The sequence below is a fragment of the Manis pentadactyla genome, chromosome X (genome assembly GCF_030020395.1).
Source record: "Manis pentadactyla isolate mManPen7 chromosome X, mManPen7.hap1, whole genome shotgun sequence".
NCBI classification, from domain to species: Eukaryota; Metazoa; Chordata; class Mammalia; order Pholidota; family Manidae; genus Manis; species Manis pentadactyla.
The window spans coordinates 14,079,018-14,098,756 of NC_080038.1; the positions used below are offsets into that span (position 1 = coordinate 14,079,018).

General features: G+C 39.5%; 1 protein-coding gene across 5 annotated transcripts in view; it reads right to left on the reverse strand.

Moving 5' to 3' along the window:
- Positions 1-19,739, reverse strand: part of ADGRG2 (adhesion G protein-coupled receptor G2) — a 119,417-nt gene that overhangs the window by 69,641 nt on the left and 30,037 nt on the right. For 4 of the 5 annotated variants that reach the window (XM_057495951.1, XM_057495950.1, XM_036912867.2 and 1 more), the window contains exon 2: positions 12,555-12,597. The exons of the other annotated variant lie outside the window; for it this stretch is intronic. The gene's annotated coding sequence lies outside the window, so the exon portion shown is untranslated. The remainder of the gene's footprint in view (positions 1-12,554; positions 12,598-19,739) is intronic. 5 annotated transcript variants of the gene reach the window in all.

A 19,739-nucleotide genomic window follows, 5' to 3' on the forward strand; every position in this document is an offset into this window, starting at 1 on the left:
GAAGAAGTCAGGAGAGTGATTGTCATTGGAAGGGGGAGAGGGTATAATAATTAGCAGTGGGCACAAGGGGGCACGGCTAACATGCTGTGTACTAGTTACATGGGTGTGCTCAATTGCCGAAATTCACTGAATTTTAAACTTATGTTATGTCACAAAAAGTTTCATTTAAAAGTTTAAATATTAATTTTTAACTTCTGAACTCAGTTCCCCCTCCAAAAGTATTGTTCCTTTTTTTTTTTTAATGAAAAGCTATATTTAGTGAACGAAACCTCTACAAGAAAACTCTTGTACACAAATGCCTTCAGCTCTACTCGATCTGGAATTCGTACAGCTGGCCTAAAAGATTTACTGCATAAGCATTTAGTTTTTGTTCTGGAAAGAGGATCAGAGCAATTTATTTCCAGAAAGGAACTCAGAATTCACTAGCCTCAAACCTTATTCTACAGAGGAAGAAAGAGGTCTGATGTGTTCTAGGGGATGGGTCAAGGTCATCTGGCTGTTTGGTGGGACTCTGACTTTTTCTACCAGGCCACAATGCTGGCCTCCTGAGAATTTGTCTCCTTGGAAGTAAACCGTTTTAATCCATCAGATAAAATGAATCAACATGGAGGACGGGAAGATGGCGGCGTGAGTAAAGCAGCGGAAATCTCCTCCCAAAACAACATATATCTATGAAAATATAACAAAGACAACCCTTCCTAGAATAAAGACCAGAGGACACAGGACAATATCCAGACCACATCCGTACCTGAGAGAACCCAGCGCCTCGCGAAGGGGGTAAGATACAAGCCCCGGCCCGGCGGGAGTCGAGCGCCCCTCCCCCCAGCTCCCGGCGGGAGAAGAATAGGCAGAGCGGGAGGGAGACAGAGCCCAGGACTGCCGAACACCCAGCCCCAGCCATCCGGGCCAGAGTGCAGGGCCCTCGATACTAGGAAAACAGGGCAGCAAGAACAGTGAGCGGGCACTGGAGGCTGGGCGCCGGAGGACATAAGAAAAGCGCGCGACCATTTTTTTTTTTTTTTGCTTTTTTGCTGTTTTGTTTTGGCGAGCGCTTTTTGGAAGTCTTAAAGGGATAGGGCCCCCAATACTAGGGAAACAGGGCAGAAAGACCGGTGAGCAGAGGCCTGAGGCTGGCACCGGAGAATAAAGAAAAACGAACGACCACCTTTTTTTTTTTTTAATTAAAAACTTTTTTTTTTTTTAATTTAAAAATTTTTTTCTTTTTTTTTTTTTTGGTGGTCGTTGTTTTGTTTTGGCGGGTGCTTTTTGGAAGTCTTAAAGGGGCAGGGCGGGTCACTTAATCCAGAGGTAGGGAATCCGGGGATCTCTGGGCACCCTAACCCCTGGACGGCAGGGAGCAGGGAGGCCCCTTATGGAGATAAATAGCCTCCCAGCAGCTCCTGCTCCAACGCGACTCCACCATTTTGGAGTAGCTGCCCGAGCCAGGCCACGCCCACAGCAACAGCGGAGATTAACTCCATAGCAGCCGGGCAGGAAGCAGAAACCCTGTCTGCGCGCAGCTGCGCAGCACAAGCCACTAGAGGCCGCTGTTCTCCCAGGAGAGGAGGGCCACAAACCAACAAGAAAGGAAGTCCTTCCAGCCATCACTCGTCCCAGCTCTGCAAACTATTCCTATCACCATGAAAAGGCAAAGCTACAGGCAGACAAAGATCACAGAGACAACACCAGAGAAGGAGACAGACCTAACCAGTCTTCCTGAAAAAGAATTCAAAATAAGAATCATAAACATGCTGACAGAGATGCAGAGAAATACGCAAGAGAAATGGGATGAAGTCCGGAAGGAGATCACAGATGCCAGAAAGGAGATCGCAGAAATGAAACAAACTCTGGAAGGGTTTATAAGCAGAATGGATAGAATGCAAGAGGCCATTGATGGAATTGAAATCAGAGAACAGGAACGCATAGAAGCTGACATAGAGAGAGACAAAAGGATCTCCAGGAGTGAAACAATATTAAGAGAACTGTGTGACCAATCCAAAAGGAACAATATCCGTATTATAGGGGTCCCAGAAGAAGAAGAGAGAGGAAAAGAGATGGAAAGTATCTTAGAAGAAATAATTGCTGAAAACTTCCCCACACTGGGGGAGGAAGTAATCAAACAGACCACAGAAATACACAGAACCCCCAACAGAAAGGATCCAAGAAGGACAACACCAAGACACATAATAATTAAAATGGCAAAGATCAAGGACAAGGAAAGAGTGTTAAAGGCAGCTAGAGAGAAAAAGGTCACCTATAAAGGGAAACCCATCAGGCTAACGTCAGATTTCTCAACAGAAACCCTACAGGCCAGAAGAGAATGGCATGATATATTTAATACAATGAAACAGAAGGGCCTTGAACCAAGGATACTGTATCCAGCACGACTATCATTCAAATATGACGGTGGGATTAAACAATTCCCAGACAAACAAAAGCTGAGGGAATTTGCTTTCCACAAACCACCTTTACAGAACATCTTACAGGGACTGCTCTAGATGGGAGCACTCCTAGAAAGAGCACAGCACAAAACACCCAACATATGAAGAATTGAGGAGGAGGAACAAGAAGGGAGAGAAGAAAAGAATCTCCAGACAGTGTATATAACAGCTCAATAAGCGAGCTAAGTTAGGCAGTAAGATACTAAAGAGGCTAACCTTGAACCTTTGGTAACCACGAATTTAAAGCCTGCAATGGCAATAAGTACATATCTTTCAATAGTCACCCTAAATGTTAATGGGTTGAATGCACCAATCAAAAGACACAGAGTAACAGAATGGATAAAAAAGCAAGACCCATCTATATGCTGCTTACAAGAAACTCACCTCAAACCCAAAGACATGTACAGACTAAAAGTCAAGGGATGGAAAAACATATTTCAGGCAAACAACAGCGAGAAGAAAGCAGGGGTTGCAGTACTAATATCAGACAAAATAGACTTCAAAACAAAGAAAGTAACAAGAGATAAAGAAGGACACTACATAATGATAAAGGGCTCAGTCAAACAAGAGGATATAACCATTCTAAATATATATGCACCCAACACAGGAGCCCCAGCATATGTGAAACAAATACTAACAGAACTAAAGGGGGATATAGACGGCAATGCATTCATTCTAGGAGACTTCAACACACCACTCACCCCAAAGGATAGATCCACTGGGCAGAAAATAAGTAAGGACACGGAAGCACTGAACAACACAGTAGAGCAGATGGACCTAATAGACATCTATAGAACTCTACATCCAAAAGCAGCGGGATATACATTCTTCTCAAGTGCACATGGAACATTCTCCAGAATAGACCACATACTAGGCCACAAAAAGAGCCTCAGAAAGTTCCAAAAGATTGAAATCCTACCAACCAACTTTTCAGACCACAAAGGCATAAAACTGGAAATAAACTGTACAAAGAAAGCAAAGAGGCTCACAAACACATGGAGGCTTAACAACACGCTCCTAAATAATCAATGGATCAATGACCAAATCAAAATGGAGATCCAGCAATATATGGAAACAAATGACAACAACAACACTAAGCCCCAACTTCTGTGGGACACAGCAAAAGCAGTCTTAAGAGGAAAGTATATAGCAATCCAAGCATATTTAAAAAAGGAAGAGCAATCCCAAATGAATGGTCTAATGTCACAATTATCGAAATTGGAAAAAGAAGAACAGATGAGGCCTAAGGTCAGCAGAAGGAGGGACATAATAAAGATCAGAGAAGAAATAAATAAAATTGAGAAGAATAAAACAATAGCAAAAATCAATGAAACCAAGAGCTGGTTCTTCGAGAAAATAAACAAAATAGATAAGCCTCTAGCCAGACTTATTAAGAAGAAAAGAGAGTCAACACAAATCAACAGTATCAGAAACGAGAAAGGAAAAATCACGATGGAACCCAGGGAAATGCAAAGAATTATTGGAGAATACTATGAAAACCTATATACTAACAAGCTGGGAAACCTAGGAGAAATGGACAACTTCCTAGAAAAATACAACCTTCCAAGATTGACCCAGGAAGAAACAGAAAATCTAAACAGACCAATTACCAGCAACGAAATTGAAGCAGTAATCAAAAAACTACCAAAGAACAAAACCCCCGGGCCAGATGGATTTACCTCGGAATTTTATCAGACATACAGGGAAAACATAATACCCATTCTCCTTAAAGTTTTCCAAAAAATAGAGGAGGAGGGGATACTCCCAAACTCATTCTATGAAGCTAACATCACCCTAATACCAAAACCAGGCAAAGACCCCACCAAAAAAGAAAACTACAGACCAATATCCCTGATGAACGTAGATGCAAAAATACTCAACAAAATATTAGCAAACCGAATTCAAAAATACATCAAAAGGATCATACACCATGACCAAGTGGGATTCATCCCAGGGATGCAAGGATGGTACAACATTCGAAACTCCATCAACATCATCCACCACATCAACAAAGAGAAAGACAAAAACCACATGATCATCTCCATAGATGGTGAAAAAGCATTTGACAAAGTTCAACATCCATTCATGTTAAAAACTCTCAGCAAAATGGGAATAGAGGGCAAGTACCTCAACATAATAAAGGCCATCTATGATAAACCCACAGCCAACATTATATTGAACAGCGAGAAGCTGAAAGCATTTCGTCTGAGATCGGGAACTAGACAGGGATGCCCACTCTCTCCACTGTTATTTAACATAGTACTGGAGGTCCTAGCCACGGCAATCAGACAAAACAAAAAAATACAAGGAATCCAGATTGGTAAAGAAGAAGTTAAACTGTCACTATTTGCAGATGACATGATACTGTACATAAATAACCCTAAAGACTCCACCCCAAAACTACTAGAACTGATATCGGAATACAGCAAAGTTGCAGGATACAAAATCAACACACAGAAATCTGTGGCTTTCCTATACACTAACAATGAACCAACAGAAAGAGAAATCAGGAAAACAACTCCATTCACAATTGCATCAAAAAGAATAAAATACCTAGGAATAAACCTAACCAAAGAAGTGAAAGACTTATACTCTGAAAACTACAAGTCACTCTTAAGAGAAATTAAAGGGGACACTAACAGATGGAAACTCATCCCATGCTCGTGGCTAGGAAGAATTAATATCGTCAAAATGGCCATCCTGCCCAAAGCAATATACAGATTTGATGCAATCCCTATGAAACTACCAGCAACATTCTTCAATGAACTGGAACAAATAATTCAAAAATTCATATGGAAACACCAAAGACCCCGAATAGCCAAAGCAATCCTGAGAAAGAAGAATAAAGTAGGGGGGATCTCACTCCCCAACTTCAAGCTCTACTATAAAGCCATAGTAATCAAGACAATTTGGTACTGGCACAAGAGCAGAGCCACAGACCAATGGAACAGACTAGAGAATCCAGACATTAACCCAGACATATATGGTCAATTAATATTTGATAAAGGAGCCATGGACATACAATGGCGAAATGACAGTCTCTTCAACAGGTGGTGCTGGCAAAACTGGACAGCTACATGTAGGAGAATGAAACTGGACCATTGTCTAACCCCATATACAAAAGTAAACTCAAAATGGATCAAAGACTTGAATGTAAGCCATGAAACCATTAAACTCTTGGAAGAAAACATAGGCAAAAACCTCTTAGACATAAACATGTGTGACCTCTTCTTGAACATATCTCCCCGGGCAAGGAAAACAACAGCAAAAATCAGTAAGTGGGACTATATTAAGCTGAAAAGCTTCTGTACAGCAAAAGACACCATCAATAGAACAAGAAGGATCCCTACAGTATGGGAGAATATATTTGAAAATGACACATCCGATAAAGGCTTGACGTCCAGAATATATAAAGAGCTCACACGCCTCAACAAACAAAAAACAAATAACCCAATTAAAAAATGGGCAGAGGAACTGAACAGACAGTTCTCCAAAAAAGAAATACAGATGGCCAACAGACACATGAAAAGATGCTCCACATCGCTAATTATCAGAGAAATGCAAATTAAAACTACAATGAGGTATCACCTCACACCAGTAAGGATGGCTGCCATCCAAAAGACAAACAACAACAAATGTTGGCGAGGCTGTGGAGAAAGGGGAACCCTCCTACACTGCTGGTGGGAATGTAAGTTAGTTCAACCATTGTGGAAAGCAGTATGGAGGTACATCAAAATGCTCAAAACAGACTTACCATTTGACCCAGGAATTCCACTCCTAGGAATTTACCCTAAGAATGCAGCAATCAAGTTTGAGAAAGACAGATGCACCCCTATGTTTATCGCCGCACTATTTACAATAGCCAAGAATTGGAAGCAACCTAAATGTCCATCGATAGATGAATGGATAAAGAAGATGTGGTACATATACACAATGGAATACTACTCAGCCATAAGAAAAGGGCAAATCCAATCATTTGCAGCAACATGGATGGAGCTGGAGGGTATTATGCTCAGTGAAACAAGCCAAGCGGAGAAAGAGAAATACCAAATGATTTCACTTATCTGTGGAATATAAGAACAAAGGAAAAACTGAAGGAACAAAACAGCAGCAGAACCACAGAACTCAAGAATGGACTAACAGGTACCAAAGGGAAAGGGACTGGGGAGGATGGGTGGGTAGGGAGGGATAAGGGGAGGGGAGAAGTAGGGGGGTATTAAGATTAGCATGCATGGGGGGGTAGGAGAAAAGGGAGGGCTGTACAACACAGAGAAGGCAAGTAGTGATTCTACAACATTTTGTTATGCTGATGGACAGTGACTGTAAAGGGGTTTATAGAGGAGACCTGGTATAGGGGAGAGCCTAGTAAACATAATATTCGTCATGTAAGTGTAGATTAGTGATACCAAAAACAAAAAACAAACAAACAAAAAAAAGGGCAGTTCCTGTGTGGTAAGCTCCAATGAGTTCTACACAAGGGTACAAAGGGCATATAAAAGTGTAGGCAAAGGGTCTGTTTGTGTTTATACAGAGGATCAAAGCCTAATTGGGCTACCCCGAAAATGAACTAAGATACGATATGAAAGAGAACTTCCAACATCAGCACTCTCTGGAAGACTCATGCCAGAAGATGATCATCAAAAAACCCCAACAAAGATCCACGCACTGCTACAGCTGTAGATGCACTCATCCCACCAGCTCCTGGACTTGCCATGGGAATGAAGGAGATATCTAAGCTGGCCTGTGCATACAGTAAAACAACAAATTTGACTGGATCTATACTGTTGGAACTCAACCAAGAATTAGGAGAAGTGCAAAGGATTGTAGCGCTCCAAAATCTTACAACTACAGACTATTTACTGTTAAAAGAACATAAGGGATGTGAACATTCCCCAGGAATGGGTTGTTTTAATTTGTCTGATTTCTCTCAGACTGTTCAAGTTCAGTTGGACAATATCCACCATATCATAGATAAGTTTTCACAAATGCCTAAGGTGCCTAACTGGTTTTCTTGGTTTCACTGGAGATGGCTGGTAATTACAGATATGCTTTGGTTATGTAACTATACTCCTATTATGTTAATGTGTGTGTGCAATTTAAGTAGTAGCTTAAAACCTATACATGCTGAAGTTACTCTACAAGAAGATATGTCAAAGAAATAATCAATCTTCCCATGTTTTCTTCCGCCTGCTACTTCTATAGCTTTTCTTCCTTCCTAATTACAACCCTTAAATAGAATTCGTGCCTCATATCAAATTTACCGAGTATCATAATTCTTCCAAGTGGTAAAGATACCTCAAGACAAATGATGGGCATAGAAGCTACAGGGCATAAATATGCAAAGAAATAAAAAGCTAACCATTTCAAACAATAAGGCTTCTCTCTCACTTACCAACTTTACATTTCCCTGTATGGCCCCGGAAGATGACTGGTTAGCCAGAGACGGGTAAGATTCCTCAAGGGAGGAACAACCTAAGACAGGCACAGTCGCAGGGGGGCCATCAGGTGAGAAATTGGGGATCAACAGAGGTGAGGCTTAGAACCTCACCCCCCCGTTCTGAGAGAAATCTTCTGCATACGTGGATGTTTTATTGCCCTTGTCTAGCTTGGATTGACACATAGTCTACAGGCACACACCTGATCATCTACATTTGTTCCCTTACAACACTAAACTATGTTTTCTACCTTTATCTTGTATCTATCTACCACTTCAGCATTTTATTAAAAATAACAATAATAAAGAGAGAAATGTGGTATCCACATATAAATCAAGTATAAAAATCAAATGAGTATTCATATTTGAACTGACTGTTTATAGTTCATAATGCATGAGCAAAACCGAAAGTTTCTGTGATGACTGCCCTTGTACTGTTCACCATGTAACTTATTCACTATGTAAGAATTTGTTCTCCATGTAAGAACTTGTTCATTATGCTTCAGAAGATTGGAGACTGACGAAAATTAGACTTGGGGTGGATTGATGATTGTGCATTGAGCATTGACTCCCCTATACAGAATTTTATTGTTGTTAACAACCATTTGATCAATAAATATGAGAGATGCCCTCCCAAAAAAAAAAAAAAAAAGTATACACTTCCAACTGTAAAATAAATAAGTAACTGCGATGTAATGTATAGCATAAGGAATATAGTCAAAATATTGTAACAACTTGGTATGGTGATAGCTGGTACCTAGATTATCATGTATATAAATGTTGAATCACTGTGTTGTACACCTGAAACTAATGTAATGTAATACTGTGTGTCAACTACCCTTCAATAAAAAATAATTATCTACAAAAAAAAAAAAAAAAAAAAAGAAATCAATGATTCATTAAATAAAAATGGACTATGATTCAATTAAAAGGCAAAGGTTATCAGACTGAAAAAAATAGTAAGATCCAATTACATGCTATTTATAAGGACACAAGTAGAACATCTGATACAGAAAGTTTGAAAATAAAAGGGTGGAAAATATATTCAATGCCAATACTAATCAAAAGATGTTTATACTAATATCAGAAGACATACTTTAAAGCAAAAAGCATTACCTGTAAAATGGTTCATTCATAAAAGGATCAATTTAACAGGCAGACTGAACAAATTTACATGTGAATGCAACTAATAATGTACCCTCAAAATACAAAGTAGTATTCTTAACAGAATACAATGAGAAACAGAACACATTTCATTATCATATTGAGAGATATTCACACATCTCTATCATCAGTTGATAAAGTTCAAATAAGGAAGTCACTAAGGATATAGAATATTTGAATGATTCATTTAACCAACCTGACTTAGACCATATATGAACCCTCCATTCAACAACTACAGAGTACCTAACCTTCCCAAGCGCACATAGAATATTTATGAAAACCAATCAGGCCATAAAGGAAGTCTCAAGAACAATTTACAAAATTGGAAAAAAAGAAAGGATCATGTTCTCTGACCACAACACAATTGAACTGTAATAAAAAGTTAAATTGTTATTTAACAAATAACATGACAATGTTATCTGACAATGGGTCAAAGAAGAAGTCATAACATACATTAGAAAATATTTAACGATCAACAATAAAGACACTATATATCAAAACATGTAGGGGGCTAGAGCTAAAGATCTTTAGAGTGAAATTTCTATTTTAAATGTACATATTAGAAAAGGAGAAAATCTTAAAATTAATGAGTTAATAAGCTTCTCAAGAAGTTTGCAAAAGAACAGCAAAATAAGAAGAAATAATAAAAATAAAAGCATAATATGATATAGGAAAAAGTCATAAAATAAAGGTTATTAACAAAGCCAAGGTTGTTCTTTGGAAAGACAATTCTGGCAGAATTAAGAGGGGAGGAGTTGGAGAGGGAAGAAGGGGGAAGAAAAGAGAGAGAGCAAGTAATAAGTACATAACCAACATAAAGAATTTAAACAGCAACATAACTGAAAATGCTACAAACATAAAAGGTAAAAGGATCTTAGGGACAGCTTTATTCAATAATTTTGAAAATCTGCAAGACTGAAATGGGCAAATCCCTAGGGGAAAAAAATGCAACTCACCAAGAAGGAATCAAGAAGAAATAATAAACCTGTATAGACATAACCATTTGGTCTCAAAAATTTTCCCACAAAGAAAACTCCTGGCCAGATATTTTCACTGGTAATAGTATCAGATATTTAATAAATAAGAATTGCAATCTCGTAAAAACTCAAAGATTAGAGAAAAAAGAACACACAAAGCCTAATCCATTTTTACAAGTCTCGGATAATCCTGGTGCCAAAATCTGGTAAGTAAAGTCCTCACATTTTTACCCATTTCATAAATCAAATGAGACTATTTACAGAATTCTCTGGAATGCTCACAAAAATGTCTAGCAGCAATTTCAAACCTTGTACACTGGGGTGATCTGAATAAATATAGGACAAAAGGAACTATTCTCAACTTCAGCAACAAAATTTTTTGAAGATAAAGTCACCAAGAACTAAAGCCAGCAATGCTGTAATAAGAGAAATGGCATCCCATATGCCAAAATAAACCATGTCCTAAAGATGACAGAAACTGGGTTAACTGGTAGGTACTGAATATGAACTCCAAAACAGCAGCTCTGTGTATCATTTGTCATAGCAATGGAGAACTATATGTCATGACTGTAATATGAAGCTTTCACATCTCTAGAAGCAAATGGAAGGAAAAGTATTTGGTCTTTACAGTACAAAACGATTTTGTTAATAAGCATAAGTGCTTTCTAATGCAGAAAAAAAGAAGCTTTATTTAATAAAACAACTCAGTCAGTATCAGATACACAAAATTAGAAATAAATCATGTACTTAAACAAATACCACAAAACCTTGTGAAAGGTGTTATAATTTTTACCTCCTTCACTCATCTCCAAATTTCTCCACCTGTAATCTCCCATCCTTATTTGATGGCCCATGTGTGAATTAACCCCCCAAACACAAACAGAAGAGCATGCACAGCAGAGCCATCTGCCTGTCTTTGAATCCAAGCCTCACCACTTACAGTGTAACCTTGGCCTGTTCCTTAACCTCTGGACCTAAACCCTTCATCTGAAATAATGGAGGTAATAATAGGATCTACCCCACAGAGTTCTGTAGGGATGAAATGAGATAATACAAAGAAGGTCTCAGTATGGACAAGAAATGTTAGCTATTATATCTAAGCATAAGCAGAAGACAAATTTATACTACACTCCAGTGCCAAATGTAAATAGGTTTTAGAATTGTTTCTCACATTTACTCATCTAGTTTACAAAGATTTATTGAGGTGCTATTACATGCAAGGTACTATACTAGGGACTCAAGATACTACAATCAATAAGACCTATCTCTCCTGTCCTCAGGAGCTTATAGCCACTACTTAGATTCATTGGTCACTGATGTGGCCAAATAGTGACTTTTTAACTCAAAAGATACTTTCTCTTCATGGCCCATGAGACTCAACTTGGCCTAAAAACAAAAACAAGGCACCAGAATACAATATCCTTTCCTATATAGACTTGGTCTCCATCTCACCCCAACCGTGCAGCATGCAACTCCACCCACAGCAGGCACTCAAAAAAAATTCCTTAATTGACTTGGTCTGGAATCTGTCACTGCACAATAATTCTATGAATATGTAGAGGAGAGAAATAGCTTTCAAAGCACCCTCAAAATAGTGATCTGACCGGGGCTGTGGGGGCAGGAATGCAGCAGATATACAGAGAAGTCAGGTACTAAGGAAAGCAAATCACCCACCAGCAAGCACTCTGTGTCCTTCCTTGCTTTTATCATCATACCGTGCTGACTCCTGCTTCAAAGATGGAGTCTGGCCGTTTAACTAGGTGTGTGACCCTGCTCAGGTATTTTAACCTTGTTTAGACCAGTAACTTATTATCATTTATTATAATTATTATGTATATTACTTAACATCTACATTATAATAGGGCGATTATAATTTATATTAATTATAATAAATACTTGCATTGGTTACAAGATTTCTCTTATTTATACCAGTGAAGTCCCAGAAAACCACTATTTACAAGTCTTAAAGGAAACCAGAAGCATAAGTCAGTAGTGGCTTCAGAATTTCTATGTAGAAGGGAGTTGGGAGCAGAAATCTGGTTGGGAGGAGCCTTTGGAAGTTTCATGCACATAGCACTGTAGGTAAGAGATAGAACTCTTCACTGGTCCACTTCAGAACATGAGAAGAGCTGCTGGAGACAGAGAAACCTATCCAAGGAGAATAAAAGGGAAAAATAGTAAAACAAAATTGCAATGAGTCCTATGTAAACGATCATTCTCCTTCCCCAGATTTTACTGCACCGTGTAACTTCAAATTCTGTACCCACTACTGAAAGTTTTTCAAGAACAACTGGGTTACCAAGAAGAAATGGCTTAACAATAGAATCCCCAAGGCCAAGAAAATGTCTGAAGGAAAGCTCCAACTGGGAGCAAGGAGTTCAAAACAAAACAAAACAAAACAAATGAACCAAAAAAGAATAGAATAGTTAAAGGGGATCGGATGGTAAATGAAGGAGGGTAATTTGAAAGAAAAGTAAAAACCAAAACAACCAAATGTTCATTATTTCTACATTATCACATAGAAATAGCCTCACTCACCTGACAGAAAGTTCAGAAGAAAAGATGGAGAAACTGCACAAATCTGAAAATGAAAAAAAGAAAAGAAAATTAGAGACATGGAAAGTTGGGCCTTCTTGGCACCATAATGCTTCAATACTACTACAGTCAGTCCATGGGGGCTGAGGACCTGCAGACCCCCTGCTGTCTACCAAGACTTGAACTTGGCAGCAGAGTTACAAAAGAAATGGAGGAAGTAAACCCTTCTTTTAAGGAACATATAAACAGAAGACAAGCCCAAAGCCAGTTTTTGAGCTGAACTAGTTAATGTTTTAGGAGCATGTGTTACTGCTCAGTCTCAGGCTTCATTAAACTGGACAATTAAGAGATCAGATCTGGGGAGGGGTGGTTCCTTTTAGGGACCATGCTTTGTTAGATATTTCCTCGTGTTTTTGTGACTTACTGTCCCTAGAGTCTAAACTCCTTGATATCAAGGATTGGGTCATTTATGTCTCTGTGCCCCCAAAGCCAAAGGCAGAATTCTTTCTCCACAGAGGGACTAAGTAAGTAACTCTGTATGGATTGTTAAATTTAGCTCAAAGGTGAAGGGGAGAGATGGGGGCATTGGCAATGTCATGAGTGATAGACAAGGCACATGCGTGCTGGGGAAAGGAAATAATGTGCCCTCCCAAAGCAGAGCATTGTTGACAAGGTGACTTGTATTTTCAGAATATTCCATGGTGCTTTACTTGTAAACCAAAACATTGGTACAGCTGTTAGTCACTTCACACAGTGGATGTATCCCCTCATGTAAAATGTGGACATGATGATTTTCAAATCAAGATTTGCAAGAGGAAACAATCTATAGGATGATCTTGGAATCAACTGACCTACTCCTGCCTCAGTCAGCAGACTGTTAAGTTAGAAATGCAATGCTCAAAGAGGAATCCAGAATAGGAATTCCAAGAAGAAATAAGGAGTCATGGTGAGTTTCTATTGATCACAATATGTTCTTTAAGAGGGAAAAAAAGGGTAGTCCTTAATAAACTAAAGCCCAATATGTCAGAAAAACTTCATTAAGCAATGTTTAAATAAGAAAAAAAATGAAGGCCAAGCATATTGTCCTGTCCTAGGATGAACAAATTACAAACACATTTCCCAATCTCAACGTGGAATAAATGTAGGATTAACAACTGAAAAACATTCAAATAAACAAAGAAAATCAATTGTGACTTGAGTATGGAAATAATTTCACTTTGCATTTGTGCAAATGAGGATTTTCTACCTGAGGATTTCTGATGAAATTTCACAATTCAAGCACATTGCCTCTTCCGAAACCTTATTGATAACCACAATAAAGTATGCTTAATGGTTCCTGGTAACCAAGTTTATTAAGTCATATGAGGCTCTTTTTGCCCCATTTGGAACACTCTCAGGTAAATAAGAGGGCAATCAAAAATGAAATTTGTTTTGCCTGCTGGATTAAAAAACTTAAAAAGCCTAATAATATCTGAAGCTGGAGAGCATGTGGGTAAATGAACACTTGCATATACTGTTAGTGGAACTATAAACTTAGAGAATAGCTTAGCTATATTTTGAAATGTTAAATGTGCATACTTTTTGATCCAGAAATTCTAATTCCAGAGACTGTCCCTTCAGAAATATTGACAGACCTACACAAACAAACACTATCACTGCAGCTTTGTGCAAGGGGGGGTGAAAGCCTAAGTATCCATCAGTAGATGAACAGTCAAATAAATGATGGTCCAACCATATTGTGTAATATTATGTAATGCTTAAAAAAAATGAAGTTTATCTATACGTATTGACATATAAAGATCTTCAATATATATAAGTCAAGTGAAAAAACCAAGTTTGTTAATAATATATATACTAGAATATGTTAAGAAACAAGCAAAGCTATATATATGTATGGTATTTTATATAGTGACAAGCTGAATGCATATGAAAAAGCCTGAAAGGAAACCTACCAAGCCTCCACAGATAGGAGTGTGATGGAAAGGACGAAGGCTAATAGAACCCATACACGTATTCATATATTACTTAGACAATTAAATATATTCTTCTAGCAACAACAAGCAAAACAGAGGGTCAAGCCATCCAGGTTCTCCAAACTGAGCTCCTAAATCAAGCTCAGAGGCTAACTAGGAGGTAATGCCATCACTCACTCAGCTGGACACCATCTCCTCTGGCCCTGCTCTAATCCAATTAGAAAGGCCCCACTGCGAGCCCAAAGACTTCTGGTCTCAGAGCCAAGAAACCCGATTCCCAGCTGGGAGCAGGAACTCACTTGAGCAAGCTGTGGAAAAGAATGTCAAAAGCAATGATGTGAAAATGGCTGATGGCCACAGAGGCCTAAACTTAATTAAAGAACTGCATCCTTCAGCTTCTAGACCCATCCTTGCCACTATCACCACCACACACCCACCATCCTTTATCGCCTACAGAAACTAAACAGGAATCAGAATCCGATGAGCACCAACACTCCAGTAACAAAACAAAATGACTTCCAAAGCTTGGGCTTTTACATCATTGAAAGGGAAGGGCAAGTCACAAAAGGAACCATGTAGACTTATGTAAGACAAGGCTTGGAACAGAGAAACTTGTCAGAGAAGAACAGCAAATTCAGCAACTGCTAGGATTAACTGAAACCTCCCACAGTTGCAGACTGCCCCAACCCATGACATCAGGGAGGCTGGCAATGCATCTAACTTCCTCTATTTATCAAGCTGGCTAAAACCCAGGGTAATACCAGAGTGACCAGGAAAACAAAAGGGCAAGTGGTTTGGGTAGAAAGGAATGATCTCTATGTATTTAGAGCCCTGCTCCAGTGCCGAGAAAGCTCTCGGAGAGGCTGTATCCAAGAATCAGAACTCATGTGCTCCAAGGCTGCTCAGAGGCCTCAGGGGCCAGCCACAGGGCCCACACAGGCTGGGGACAGTCGGTGAAACAACAGGCTAAGGGCAGCACAGCTCCAGGCAGTTGTTCCACTGCCCTCTGGAGTAACATGATGCTAGTCTAAGGATCAACAATGACAATAAACCCAGTGACATGCAGCATTCTGGAAGGCTAAGCATTTCATTTTGAACCTAATGATTAATTAGTGGCCCAGACTGAGGGGCAGACAGTGGCTCACAGTTCCTGACAATGATACCAACACCATGGAAGAAAGGACCAGAGGACAAAGAGGCCTTGATAAATTGGGAACAAAGGCAGAAATAAGCAGAGAAAAGATTCTCCACACTTGTAGGAAAACTAAATTGCACAGATGGAGATGGTGGGGAAGGTGAGGCTTGTGGGCAGATACAGGAGTTCAGGTGTAGGCAGGTTCTTGGCTGTAGAGTAGTACGCATTGCCATCAAGGAACAAGCAAGCATGCTTCTAGAACCTGTATGGCCCCATTACTGATTACACCCTGCCTAACAGAACCTTTACCTACAGACTGGTTTGTTCAGTTCTGGAGGCCGCCATTCAAGAGGTGTTAACTTTTGACATGGCTCTGGAAACCTCTAAAGATAATGCATGTAACATACATTTACTGAATGCATATACTACATGCCAAAAAACAGAGCCACTGTGTATGGTTGTGCAGGTTGCGCCCTGCACAGGGTGTCTGGCCAGGAGGACTTACGACAGCCTGAACCGAGAATTCCAGAGGTTCTGGAACTGCCATGTAAACCAACTGCAGGCCCCACCACAGGTATGACACAACCTCTGAGGAAGGGTACCTCAGCCACTGTAGGGAAATTGATCAAACAAAGCTTCCTCAAAGAGATGACAGTCATGTCGCATGCTCAAGGATATGCAACTCCCTTCACAGGAGGAAATGGGAAAGAGCATTCCAAAGAGAGGAAATAGTCAAGACACAGAACCAAAGACTGACATGGACCGGGTAGGACTTGCAATCAGTTTGATACTGCTGAAGCACAAAGAGCAAAGCAGAGAATGGCCAGAAGGGACCCTGTAGAGAAGAGCAGAAAACCAATGGAGCATCCTGAAAATATAATCTGAGACAGGCTGGGAATATATCCACATTGTAAGTCCACAATGGAGGTTGCAATGGATTATGAGTAATATCCACGATGTATACAAGGCACTCACAGAAAGAAAATGGCAACTAGGTGTTCTCCATCTCTACCATGGACAGAGATGATGTCTAAAAGGTGGTTCAAACCACAGCCCAAGGGACTTAGGAGGAAGAGTAGCCTGGTATCAATCATTGTTATATTATAGAAGTGACTAAGAGAGCTTTTGGAATTGCTTTCTGAAACATCTAAAAAGATGTCCTCTTAGTCACTCTGCTGAGCCTGTGTACAGAGGTAGAATGAGCCAAGCCAGGAAAAGTAGCTGGTGGACCTCATGCAACTGTTGGTCCCATGCTATTTTTCTGCAGCACTGGAAGCTCTCTTCTCTCACCTGCCCATTCTCCTGTCTTCTCTTCCTCACTTCCCTCCTTCCACTCTCTCTTTTCCTCCCCTCCCCTTACTAGCTTGAGGCTTGCCAAATGTATTCCAGGAGCTCCAATGTTGCTGGTTACCTCTGCCCAGAGCGGAAGAGGAATTAAGGCCACAGGGTGAGAGACACACCTTTAAACACCTCCCTGCTCACCAGCCCCAGCCCTCTGTGTGAGGCAACCACAGCCCTTCACCTGGCATGGATGAACTAAAGGTGTTTTCAAACAGTGCCAGACTTGCTTTAGGGTGTAAACAGTTACCACCTTAAAAGTAACCACATAAGCAAGGCTATACCTATTTCTTTCTCAGAGCAGTAACTTACTATTTCACAGAAAGTACACTTACATACTTAAATTTTTTTAATGCAAGTCTTACGTTAAGCTGTATTCATACAAAATTAACTAGAGGTGAATTTTCTTCTATTGGTATGAAAACACTTCACCAGGAAAACAGAATTCAGGTAACTACCATAACCATAAATCAATCCCAAATGCCATACCTGGTATTTTCTTTTTTTTTAGATAATTATTTTTTATTGAAGGGTAGTTGACACACAGTATTACATTACATTAGTTTCAGGTGTACAACACAGTGATTCAACATTTATATACATGATAATTCTAAGTACCAGCTATCACCATACCAAGTTGTTACAATATTTTGACTATATTCCTTATGCTATACATTACATCCCGGTTGCTTATTTATTTTACAATTGGAAGTGTGTACTTTTTCTTGGTTGTTGTTGTTAGGGCATCTCTCATATTTATTGATCAAATGGTTGTTAACAACAATAAAATTCTGTATAGGGGAGTCAATGCTCAATGCACAATCATTAATCCACCCCAAGCCTAATTTTCGTCAGTCTCCAATCTTCTGAAGCATAACGAACAAGTTCTTACATGGAGAACAAATTCTTACATAGTGAATAAGTTACATGGTGAACAGTACAAGGGCAGTCATCACAGAAACTTTTGGTTTTGCTCATGCATTATGAACTATAAACAGTCAGTTCAAATATGAATACACATTTGATTTTTATACTTGATTTATAAGTGGATACCACATTTCTCTCTTTATTATTTTTAATAAGATGCTGAAGTGGTAGGTAGATACAACATAAAGGTAGAAAACATAGTTTAGTGTTGTAAGAGAGCAAATGTAGATGATCAGGTGTGTGCCTGTAGACTATGTGTTAATCCAAGCTAGACAAGGGCAATAAAACATCCACATATGCAGAAGATTTCTCTCAGAACAGGGGAGGTGAGGTTCTAAGCCTCACCTCTGTTGATCCCCAATTTCTCACCTGATGACCCCCCTGCGACTGTGCCTGTCTTAGGTTGTTCCTCCCTTGAGGAATCTTACCCGTCTCTGGCTAACCAGTCATCTTCCGGGGCCATACAGGGAAATGTAAAGTTGGTAAGTGAGAGAGAAGCCTTATTGTTTGAAATGGTTAGCTTTTTATTTCTTTGCATATTTATGCCCTGTGGCTTCTATGCCCAGCATTTGTCTTGAGGTATCTTTACCACTTGGAGGAGTTATGATACTTGGTAAATTTGATATGAGGCATGAATTCTATTTAAGAATTCGTTGTAATTAGGAAGAAAGAAGAAAAGCTATAGAAGTAGCAGGCGGAAGAAAACATGGGAAGATTGATTATTTCTTTGACATATCTTCTTGTAGAGTAACTTCAGCATGTATAGATTTTAAGCTACTACTTAAATTGCGCACACACATTAACATAATAGGAGTATAGTTACATAACCAAAGCATATCTGTAATTACCAGCCATCTCCAGTGAAACCAAGAAAACCAGTTAGGCACCCTAGGCATTTGTGAAAACTTATCAATGATATGATGGTTATTATCTAACTGAATTTGAGTAGTTTGAGAAAAATCAGACAAATTAAAACAACCCATTCCTGGGCACTGTTCACATCCCATATGTTCTTTTAACAGTAAATAGTCTGTAGTTGTAAGATTTTGGAGCGCTACAATTTGCACTTCTCCTAATTCTTGGTTGAGTTCCAACAGTATAGATCCAGTCAAATTTGTTGTTTTACTGTATGCACAGGCCAGCTTAGATATCTCCTTCATTCCCATGGCAAGTCCAGGAGCTGGTGGGATGAGTGCATCTACAGCTGTAGCAGTGCGTGGATCTTTGTTGGGGTTTTTTGATGATCATCTTCTGGCATGAGTCTTCCCGAGAGTGCTGATGTTGGAAGTTCTCTTTCATATCATTTCTTAGTTCATTTTCGGGGTAGCCAAATTAGGCTTTGATCCTCTGTATAAACACAAACAGACCCTTTGCCTACACTTTTATATGTCCTTTATATCATTGTGTAGAACTCATTAGAGGTCACCACATAGGAACTGCATTTTTTTTTTTTTAATCATTAATCTACACTTACATGACGAATACTTTGTTTACTAGGCTCTCCCCTATACCAGGTCCCCCCTATATACTCCTTTACAGTCACTGTCCATCAGCGTAGCAACCTGTTGTAGAATCACTACTTGTCTTCTCTGTGTTGTACAGCCCTCCCCTTTCTCCCACCCCGCTATGGATGCTAATCTTAATACCCCCCTACTTCTCCCCCCCTTATCCCTCCCTACCCACCCATCCTCCCCAGTCCCTTTCCCTTTGGTACCTGTTAGTTCATTCTTGAGTTCTGTGATTCTGCTGCTGTTTTGTTCCTTCAGTTTTTCCTTTGTTCTTATATTCCACAGATGAGTGAAATCATTTGGTATT